The sequence below is a fragment of the Rattus norvegicus genome, chromosome 1 (assembly GCF_021556685.1).
Source record: "Rattus norvegicus strain SHRSP/BbbUtx chromosome 1, alternate assembly SHRSP_T2T, whole genome shotgun sequence".
Lineage (NCBI taxonomy): Eukaryota > Metazoa > Chordata > Mammalia > Rodentia > Muridae > Rattus > Rattus norvegicus.
The window spans coordinates 220,574,409-220,585,583 of NC_141534.1; the positions used below are offsets into that span (position 1 = coordinate 220,574,409).

Genomic DNA, 11,175 nt, shown 5'->3' on the forward strand with positions numbered 1-11,175 from the left:
CTACTGATCTCATTGGTTTTGTTTACTCGTGGCAATTTTTGCCTCCCCTAAGATGACTCAGTGGGTATAAATACTCCCAGCAAGGACTGACAACCTGAATTTGAACCCTGAGATCTGCCTGGAGAGGAGATAACTGACTCTCAAAAGTGATCTTTTGACATTTGTACATGTGGCATGGCAAATGCCCTCTGAGTGTGAAAAATAAGTAAATGAAATGTACATGTGCATACACAGAAAACACATGAATAAACATCATTTGTTTATTTATTTATGAAAAATTTATTTATATTTACTTTATGTGTAGAACCATTTGCCCAATTGTATGTCTGTGCATCATGGACAGCGTTCTTGGAGGCCAGAAGAAGGCATTGACCTTCCCGGGACTGGAGTTACAGGCTGTTGTGAGTTGCCATGTAGATACTGGAAATCAAACCTGGGTCCTCTGGAAGAGCAGCTAGTTCTCTTAACTCTGAAGCCACCTTTCCAGTCCCAGCTGCATACCCCTTCTGGTGTTAAGTTGCTGGTATGAAATGTCATCAATTATTTTTAAATTTATTCTTTTCTCATACAATAATCCTGACCCCAGCATCTCCTCCTTTCACTCTTCCTAGTTCCCTCCACTTCTCTTCTACTCCCAAATCTACTTCCCCCCAAGTTCCCCCATAAATGACCAGGCCTCCTAGGGGTATGAACTTGCTTTGTTGCCTTTTCTGACCAATCCATTTCAGTTAACCTCTAACTTACTTTTGGCTCTGAGGTTCAGTTTTGTTTTCCTCTAACAAGCACTTAAAGGAAATGACCCTGCTTTTTTTTTTTTTTTTTTTTAACCAGCTTTGAATTTGGCAAACAAGATGCAATCAGGCAAAGCTTAAACCCTTACATCTAGGCTAGGTGAGGGAACTCAGTAGGAGGAAAGCTGTCCCAAGAGCAGGCAAAAAGAGAGACACTCCTACTCCCACTGTCAGGAGTCCCGCAAAAACACAAAGTCAACAAGCCATAACATATATCCAGGGGACCTAGTGCAGACTCCATTGCTACTTCAGGCATCGATGTATAAATACAGGGAACATCATTAGGAATCGTTTAATTTAATTGTTTTGCCAGTTGTGTTTGGTTCTACCCTAGGTCTCTGGGCTGTCCAGCCTCAGGTTCCTGCTCATCAAGGCAGTGTTAAGTATGGGCTCTCTCGCATGGTGTGGGCCTCGAGGTAGACCAATTATTAGTTGGTCACTTTCACAAATTCTGGGCCACCATTGCCCCAGCACATCTTGCAGGCAGGACAGATTGCAGGTTGAGAGTTTTGTGGCTGGGTTTGTGTCCCAATCCCTTTGCTGAAAGCCTGGCCTGGCTACAGAAGATGAACATTCAGGTTTCCTGTCCCTATTATTAGCAGGTGGTCTGCTACAGGATTTTTGATAAGACTTGGGAATTGATTTTGGAGGAGCTGAGGGAGAGGTGAAGATCTGCTTGCTTCCCTGGCTGTGGTTACTTCCTGTTATCTTAATGACCAGAAGGGGAGGGGGATGGGATAAGGGGCTTATATCTGGGAAACCAGGAAAAAGAATAACATTTGAAATGTAAATAAAAAATCCAATAAAAAAGACAGTTCCTTTTGTTCTTTTGTTTACAGCAGTTCCCCTTTGCCGCTATGCTCCCACCCAACTTAAACTATCCTATAAAAATCTAAACTCTCAAGCCCAGTATGACAGAGCACACCTCTAAGTCTGGAGGCAGAGGCAGTAGGATCTCAGAGTGAGAGAGAAGTCAGCCTGGTCTACAAAGCAAGTTACAAGGCAGTCAGGGCTGTTACACAGAGAAACCCGTCACCAAACAAAACAACCCCATCAATTATCTTTTAGTGCGGCTTCTCTTCCTTCTCTGGGAGATATCACACTTTAATAAAGCATTGTTCTTTAGCTTCAGTGCTGCTCCAGTGGTCCTGCCACTCATAAACTTTACAAGAACAACATTTAACTGCTCCTTCTGATCCTTTCTCTCCCTAGATCCCATTCCTGGCCTTAAATGACCCATTGAAATGTTGCTTCCCTAAGCAGCTTGGTTCTTTATCTTCCTCATCCCTTACTTGTACCAACACCAGACAGAACAAGCCACAAGCATCACTGTTTTTTCTTTCCCTCACTCATGCTGTTGTGTATATAGGGAAACTGCCTATATGTTATCTCTGTGGAAGCCACAAGTGTCTGGAAGTCAAGGACTGCATCACAACACCCACTGTCCCCTTCTTCTCTTCTATGAATAGAGCTTCACACATATCAACTGCACAGTCCAAATTTATTATGTGAATGAATGATAACAAGTAACATTGAGAGTGGATGGGTGGGAGTGGGAACATCTTCAGAGAAGCAGGGGAAGGGGTTGGGAGAGGGGAGAAAGTGGATAACATTTGAAATGTAAGCACACAAAACATCCAATAAAAATAAAAACAGTAAAATTGGATGACTAGGTAGCTGTTTTTCTATCTCACAAGTTCACAGGCAGAAAAACAAGCATATGGTATGATACTAAACCATGCCATGGGTGTTGACACCATACAATGCACGGATCCCATCTTAAATTTCCACTTTCTCAGTTAAGGCTAGCAGGGCTGAGCTAAAGAATTTTGTGGTATTTGGGTTCAGTAAAGTCCTAATACAAGCAAGGCATGAGTCTACTTCTGAGAGCCACTTGCACCACTGAATGTACTCACTATGAGAGATAGCTCCCCCAGTCTTTTAGGAAAGGAAGAAGCAGATGATACCCATCGAGAAGGAAGAGGATTTATTTTGGTCTCTAGTTTTCCTTCTTGTAAGGCTGGATCTCTCTTGAACAATCCAGTGGAAGGTCTTGTCCACTTGAGAACACTGTGTTTTCAATGATGACTTGGGGCCGATGCACATATACCTAGGAAACAGAGGGACAGTGAAGCTTAGTAATAAAGATCCAAGAAGGATATGCACACCTGTAGGACTCAGACACTGTGTGGCTCCTTCTTACTCTGGGCAGGAAGTCCCTTCTAGAGAACTACCCTCTTGGGGACATCATTCCACCCACCAGAGAGCCCCAGGACTTACATTATTGGTGTTCCGGTAGGAGAATGAACAGGTATTATTCCTCCTACTAGCAAGCAGGCACACCAGGCACATGAGGATCGTCCCACCAAGGACAATTATTCCAGGGAGCTGGAAGCAGGTCAAATGAAAAGGACATGAATGCTGATGTGAAATGTCTGCATTTCAACGGTGGCTTTGCAGTGGGCCACCTCTATGGCTTGGGGAATACTCCCATGCTTTCTCAAGTCCATAGGTAAAAAGCCTTTGGGAGTCTTCAGGGTAGATGAAAAAGAATGGTTACTTTACTCCCTTACAGCCATTGCCTCTGTAAAGAAGAAGCATTGCTAAGGCAAGCACCTTGGTAGGCTGCTCAGATAGAGGCAGGAAGCCCTAAGGGTGTGTTTTCTGTACTAGGAGAAAGAAAAGCCTGGGGGCCTGTAAGATTGCCCAGAGTCTGACAACCTGTCAGAATACTTTGCAGAAGGGTCTGGAGCTGAGTGAGACAGTGAAGGTGGGTAGGGTCACAACTTGATTAGAAATTCTTAGCTCTGCATACCTCTGGCTTTTTATTTAAACTTCATGTTAGGAACTGAGTCATAGGCCTGGGTGGGGCCAAGTCACTGGACCCCTTTGCTCAACTTCTCAGTGATATCACAAATTGATTCATCTTTTCTACCTTCCGTTCTTACTTATGTGTTTAGTTGGTCCATTAAGGACTGGTAGATGAATCTGGATTGTTCGAACCTGGACTCTAACCCTGACCACTCTAGTTGCAGTCTGGAGTGAAACAGAGAGGCTTCTCTGGATAAGAGTGAGGAGGATGTGAGGTCATGGACAAGAACAGACAGAAAAGTGAGATGGTTAAAGGAAAAAGGGGGAAAGCAAAGCTTACATGGAGAGAGCAGAACCTGTACCAAATATCTTTCAAGGCAGAGGAAGATTCCAACTACATACAGGGTGCCCTATGTTCACCAGAGGGTCGTTTTCTGACTCGAATATAAACTTCTGCCATTGCTCTGAGCATCTAGAGAAAGCTAAAAAGTCTGCTGGGATGGGGCAGAGCTGTTTTAAGAAAGGAAGGAATTGAGTCCTCTCTTTGCATTGAGAAAAAGAGTCAGTGAAGTGATCCCTCAATGAGGAGAAAATCAGGAGGCACTTAACGCAGGAGGAGCCAGGAGGAACTTATGCCTAAGCCCTTTGCTCAATTCTCTCCAGATATTCCCATGGGCGTGTGTGTGGGTTTCCCACAGTACCTGGCAGGTCCTTTATATGCCTACCTAGTGCTGTCTCCTCTCCGCATCCCAGGCTTAGAATTGAGCTCTGTGGTGTCAGATAGGAGATACCCACCCCACAAGAACTCTATCTTCCTGGCAAAACAGACTCAGAAATAATAACAAACTAAATGCAAGCTTTCAAAAATGGAAGGTGAAACTCATCTTGAAAAATTCCACGCAGAGAGACCCTTACTCAAGTCTTGGGAAATCGCGGACCCCAGACACAGAGAGACCATTTTGGATGTAATAAGCAAAGGCGAGGTTTATTACGGAGACCTATTACAGAGATCTCCGGGCCGACATGTATCCTGCACAGGAGACAGAGGTGTCGGCCCCGAAACTCAAAAGTCAGAGGGTTATATAGAGAAGGCTAGGGGGTTTTGGCGTGGTTACATACAATTGGCTCATTCAAACATAGCAGTGAGAACAAAGCAGAAAGAGTACGTGTTAGAAGTCAGGGGCTTATCAGGGTCTGGAGGATGGCTCTGAGTGAGCTGGGGGGAGATGTCTTTCTGCCAGACATCCTATGAATCAGTCCCATTAACTCAGGCTGGTTCCTGCATTCCTTTTCTTTATGGCTTGTCAGTCCTGCCTGGACAGTGTTTCCTGTGCTCCTTTATCTTTATGGCCTGCTAGTCCTGGCTGCAGGGCTTAGCCCTGGGTCTGGCCTTTTGGGGTTTATTCTTTTAATTTTTATATTTCTAAACCTAGAATTCGTATAATTTTCTTTTCAATCTTCCCCTGTAAGCTGGGATGAGTCCTTCTATGGGTCAGTCACCATAGATTTTCCCTTATAGATCAAAAGGTACTTACCACAGACATCTTGCAGCTCTGGTTGTCTGCTCGGCTTCTGCTGATCTTCTCTTTGGGTTTATATATAAAGTTTGAGAATGTCAGTTTCACTTTCAATATGAACTGCTTTGGTAGGAGCAGACCAAAAAAACCCCCAGTCTGAGAGAAGCTTGTGCAAACAGTTGGCCCATCCCACAAACAAACAGGAAGGACTGCGAACAAAGCCCCAAGCAGCTTTTTCCCACTTGGGAAATTCCTTGCTTGGAACGCAATGTTGCCCGGGACAACAGCTTTATCTTTGGCTATGGAAATACGAAGATGTGGTATTTCAACTCCTTAAAGCAAATGCTGATTTACTGTAAAAGTAACATGAGTACATGGATCAGTGGATATTCTTCTGGGCTTTCTAGATTGTGGCTTCAGGCTGGACACAGGATTACACTCAAGTGTGCATCTCTTGCATTTGTGTTTTCATTTTGGGTTGTAGGCTAAAGAACTAGTGGATGTGAACACAAGGAGAGTACACTGTTGTACTGCCAGAAGCCAGAGGCTAGGAGAAGCCTGCAGGAGACTCTTCTTCCAGTCCTCAGAAGGACGGAGCCTTGATGACACCCCGAACTCAGACTTCCTGCCTCCCGAACCAAGGGACAATACGTTTAATAAGCTAACCTGTTTGTGCCACCTTGTTATCATAGCCCTAGAAAGCTCATAAAGTGTCTGTGAAAAAAAACTCTTGTCATGTAGTGACAGGGAAGCAGTCATTGCTGGCACATCCAGCTGACTTGTTAGATTGGGATTAATGGAGGTGACATGGAAATAAAAGGAAGAGGAGGAAATCCTCAGCAGAGGCAGAGGGCCCTGCTGTGCATGGGGTGTGGTGTGAGTGAGAACACCTCCTTATAGGCTCATAAATTTATATATTTGGTTGTGAGCCTAGCCTTTAATGGCTGAGCCATCTCTCCAGTCCAGGCTCATAAATTTAAATGCTTGGTCCCTGGTTGGGAAGTATTGTGGAAGAATTAGGAGATAAAGGAGGTGTGTCCCACTGTGTATGGTCTCTCTTATTCCTTCTCTCCTTTCCCCTCTTCCCCTCTCTCTTCTCTCTGCCTCCTCAGGAAGTACACTCTTTTTTTTTTTTAAATCTTTATTAACTTGAGTAATTCTTATTTACATTTTGATTGTTATTCCCCTTCCCGGGTTCCAGGTCAACATCCCCCTAACCTCTCCCCCTCCCCTTCTATATGGGCTTCCCCTCCCTACCCTCCCCCCACTACCACCCTCCCCCCCAACAATCCCATTCACTGGGGGTTCAGTCTTAGCAGGACCCAGGGCTTCCCCTTCCACTGGTGCTCTTACTAGGATATTCATTGCTACCTATGAGGTCAGAGTCCAGGGTCAGTCCATGTATAGTCTTTAGGTAGTGGCTTAGTCCCTGGAAGCTCTGGTTGCTTGGCATTGTTGTACATATGGGGTCTCGAGCCCCTTCAAGCTCTTCCAGTCCTTTCTCTGATTCCTTCAACGGGTGTCCCGTTCTCAGTTCAGTGGTTTGCTGCTGGCCTTCGCCTCTGTATTTGCTGTATTCTGGGTGTGTCTCTCAGGAGCGATCTACATCCGGCTCCTGTCGGTCTGCAAGGAAGTACACTCTTAACTACTGCTCCAGTGCCATGTCTGCCTGCTTGCTGCTATGCTTCCTGTTATGATGATTGTAGACTGTAACTCTCTGAAACTGTGGGCCTCCAAATTAATTAGTTAGTTAATCAAATTAAAATAAGCTGCCTTCGTCATGTGTCTCTTCAGAGCAATTAAAAACAAAACACAAAAATGAAAACAGGTGGAGGTTATCAAGTTGACAGGTGGCAGATCAAGAGAGCTGTTACTTAACATTGATCTTGGTCCTTTGCCTGGTTGTGTCAGGGAACTGGCTCAAGGACTTTCTTCTAGGTACCTTGCATGCTTACGACTTCCCTTTTCTTTTGACTTCCCTTTTCTTCCCATTTCAGGTCTTAGTGGTGCCTCTGTAGAGCTGCTTCCCATGCTCTTCCCACATGATCAGAGAGAGCAGTTTGCTTTCATTTTGCCCCTCTACACTGTGACCAGTCACTGGGATTAGAGAGGGTGCATGCACATCTCATAATCTTGTTGCCTCCGCATGTTCTGTCCTGAGAGCCCACAGCATTGCCTGTGATCTGTTTTATGTCCTCGAACCACAGTTACCATACATGTTATTCCTTCTCATAAGCTTCTGAGCACATAGACGTGGTACCTGGTTGCTATCTTCACGGTCAGATATTTGCTGACAGTGTAATGACTGATCAGGTGGCTAAGTCTGATGGGCTTTATGCTAGAGCTGCTGAGTCTGCCTGGAGGACCAAGGCTGCACCCTGCGAGGAGGAGGAGTGAAGGGCTTTTAGACTGGGTTGTGGGGCTCCAGAATGGAGACCCATTCTTGGTTTCCTGGGGACTGTCATAGGGCTCTGAGATGGAACAGTACAACAGAGGAGTGGATTCTAACTTAAGGAACTCAGGACATGTTTGCAGTTGTAGGAAATCAATTAAAGACTCTGAAAGACCTTACAAGGATTCCCTTTCCTGATATGTACCACTTAATAAATGAAAGCAGAAAAAAAAAAAAAAAGAAAGCAGAGACGACTAAGATGTATTTGTTAGGTGTTAGATTAAAACTATACATTTCATGCCAGCATAGATAAGCATCTTTAGTGGAAGAAAAAAACCCTACTTTCCAAAATAAAAATTTAGTAAGAAGAGAATTAATTAGTTTTTAGCAGTTGGGGGGGAGGTGAAATATCTTTGCATTTCCCAACACTAGGTTCTCAAGTGAAGCTTCCGTAAAGAAAGACAGAACAAGTCAAAAGTATGCATATGTATACACTATGATCTCCCCATTCCTTCTCTTTTACTTAAAAGAAAAAATTTTGGAAGTGAAAGAATAAAAAAATGCAGCTAAGAAATCAGAAGTTTAAAAGTTTAAAAAAGCCCTAAATACCTCAAATTCCAGACCCTGCCCTGTAAGTAAAAGGTCACATTTCTTGAGCCTGCTCTCCCAGGAACTAAAAAAAGGACTTAAGATAAGGCCCTTAGAGAACAATCTTGAGAAAGGTTTCTTCCTGAGAAACAGGAAGCTCCTCCTTTTGATATTTCACTGGTATTCTCAACACTTTCCAATGACGCCACCCCTGCCCCTTTGGGTTGTGGTTTCTCCCTTTAAATACCCTTTCTCCCAGCCTCTCAGGGTCGAACTCCACTGCCCCTTCGTGGGATATGAGTCTCGACCCCAGTGCACTGGTTCCTATCAATAAACCTCATGTTTATTACAGCAAGGACAGTCTCACGTGAGTTCCTGGGGGGTTGCATCATCCTGAGGGTTGAGTGAGGGTTTCCCCGCTCCGGGGGTCTTTCAGAAGTACCTTGATTAAAAGACATTATTACGAGCCTTACAGAAGAACATTACATTCAGTTTTAAATTATTTTTATTTTTCATACATGAATACTATATTTGTTGTAGTTCTACCTTCTGCCCTCCAACTCCTTTCAAGTCTCCCACACCCCCTCCCAGGTTCAAGATCCTATCTTTTATAATTGTTACTCCCTCATGTGAGTAAATGTGGATATTTCTGCACTTGGTTTAGTGAAAGTGTAAATAGCCATGAACTGGATTTAAAAAAAACAATGATGATCTGCAGGATGGAGAGATGGCTCAGTGGATAAAGGCACTGGCTCCTAGGTTCAATTCCTAGCTCATAACCTGCTGGGGTCTAGCCTTGACACACGGAAGCAGGGATATCTGGAAGGCACATAATGAACACACAGGCAGCCTTTTCAGGTACAAGCTGACAGGCAAGTCTCAAGGCCTGAGGTTGCACTTTCTCTCAAGCACACAGCTTGAGGCTGTGTGCACACTGCACTCTCTAGACTCCCACACACCTAACACATCTAACTTGCCCCAGGCTTTTATTGTTACTCCAAAAAGCAGGTAGAGAGACATTGCATAATCATTACCGGATGTGCCAAGTTCAAAAGAATGATCACATCTCACAAAGAATTAAGAATTACGGTGGCGGAGTCCAGCGGCCTCCTGGAGGCCTGCGGAGGCGGGGCTGCTGCCCACCCTGAAAGGCGTCTGGGGGCAGCGTCCCATCCTCTTCTTTCCTCTCACAGCCAGACGGCCCCTGCTCCAGGCCCACATGCCACAGCCAAGGTTCCGGAGTTACTGGAGCAGCAGGAGGATAGCAGCAAGTTGAGATCTGTGTCTGGGGACCTGAATGTTGACCCATCGCTTCAGATTGACGTACCTGATGCACTCAGTGAGAGAGAAAAGGTCCAGTTTACAGGGCACACCAAGACCAAACTGCCCACATTTCAGAGCCCAGAGTTTTCTGTTACAAGGCAACATGAAGACTTTGTGTGGCTGCGTGACACTCTTTCTGACACAACAGATTATGCCGGGTTTACCAGCCCTCCTACTCCTGCAAAGCCAGACTTTGATGGCCCGCGAGAAAAGACGCAGAAACTGGGCGAAGGTGAAGGATCTACGACAAAAGAAGAGTTTGTCAAGATGAAGCAAAAACTGGAAGTTGAGTATCTTGCTGTCTTTAAGAAGACTGTGTCCTCGCACGAAGTCTTTCTTCAGTGGCTTTCTTCTCACCCTGTTCTTAGTAAACTTTCATGTTTTCTTGGAATATGATCAGGATCTAAGTGTTAGGCGGAAAAATACCAAGGAGGTGTTTGGAGGCTTTTTTAAAAAGTGTTGTGAAGAGCGCTGATGAAGTCCTTTTTTTTTTTTTTTTTTTTTTTTTTTTTTTTTTTTTTTTTTTCTGGAGTTAAGGAGGTAGATGACTTCTTTGAGCAAGAGAAGAACTTCCTTATTAACTATTACATCAGAATCAAGGACTCCTGTCCTAAAGCGGACAAGATGACCAGATCTCACGAAAAAATGTTTCTGATAACGACATCCACACTACCGCCTGCTTGCATAGCCTGGCCTCAGAAGAACCCACAGTCATCGAAAAGTACCCATTGAAAGCTGCAGAGCTATTTGAAGACCGTAGGAAAGTGGAAGGTCGAGTCTCATCAGATGAAGATCGAAAACTGACAGAGCTCCTCCGATACTACATGCTCAACATAGAGGCTGCAAAGGATCTCCTATACAGACGCACAAAGGCCCTAATTGACTCGGAGAATTCAAACACAGCTTTGCACGAGGCCCGGTTAAAAAGCAAAGATGTCAAGTTGGCAGAGACTCATCAGCAGGAATGCTGCCAGAAGTTTGAACAGCTCTCTGAGTCTGCAAACGAAGAGCTGATAAACTTCAAAACGGAAGAGAGTGGCAGCATTTCGAAAGAACCTCATTGAAATGTCTGAACTGGGAGTCAAGCATACCAGAGACAATATCTCCCTGTTGCAGGACTGCACCGACTTATTCAAGAGCAACTGACCTGTCTTTGCTCTGAAGGACGCCAATGTGAAGGCCAGCATCACTTGCACTTAAATCATTACTGCAAAAGAAATAGCTTTGATTAGTTTAAAATCAAATTATGTGAATAAATATTTTGATTTCTAAAAATCTTAACACTTAACCATGCTGGTTTAAAAATATTTTCATTGCATGTTACTTGGGCATAACTAATCCTTTTGTGCATTTAATACCTCAAAGTAGGTAGAATCTAACAGATTCTCCTATAGATGTCAGGAATAACTAATAACTGGTATGGAGATGTGTGCCTTCTGGGAATGAGAAGCAATAGCCTGACCTGTGTCTGTCTCAACATTTCCTGTGCCTACAGATGTCTCAGGTTAGAATTACAACACGTGGGAACTGTTTGTGGGCCAGTGGCAGACACTCTCTTCTTTAATTAGGAAGATTTTGCTCCCTCTTGTCAAGATCGCTTCAGATGCTTGTACAGTAACAAGCGAGATCTCATGTCTTTATACATCCTTTGCAGCTCCATTTTTGTAACTGGGATAGAAATACTTGAGAGAAAAGGAGAATCTAGGGTTCTCGACACTCCCCGATGGTGGGGCATGTGTGTTTGTGCTTTGGA

At 44.3% G+C, this 11,175-nt stretch overlaps 1 long non-coding RNA gene and 1 pseudogene across 2 annotated transcripts; one reads left to right on the top strand and one right to left on the bottom strand.

Annotated features, from left to right (window-relative positions):
- Positions 1–2,274: 2,274 nt before the first annotated feature.
- Positions 2,275–5,181, bottom strand: LOC100910973 (uncharacterized). Of its 2 annotated transcripts, none has more exon segments than NR_102352.1 (3): positions 2,275–2,901; positions 3,072–3,179; positions 5,138–5,181. It is a non-coding gene; the product is annotated as an uncharacterized LOC100910973 (long non-coding RNA).
- A 206-nt stretch (positions 5,182–5,387) lies between these two features.
- Positions 5,388–10,646, top strand: Snx5-ps1 (sorting nexin 5, pseudogene 1; annotated as a pseudogene).
- Positions 10,647–11,175: the final 529 nt, after the last annotated feature.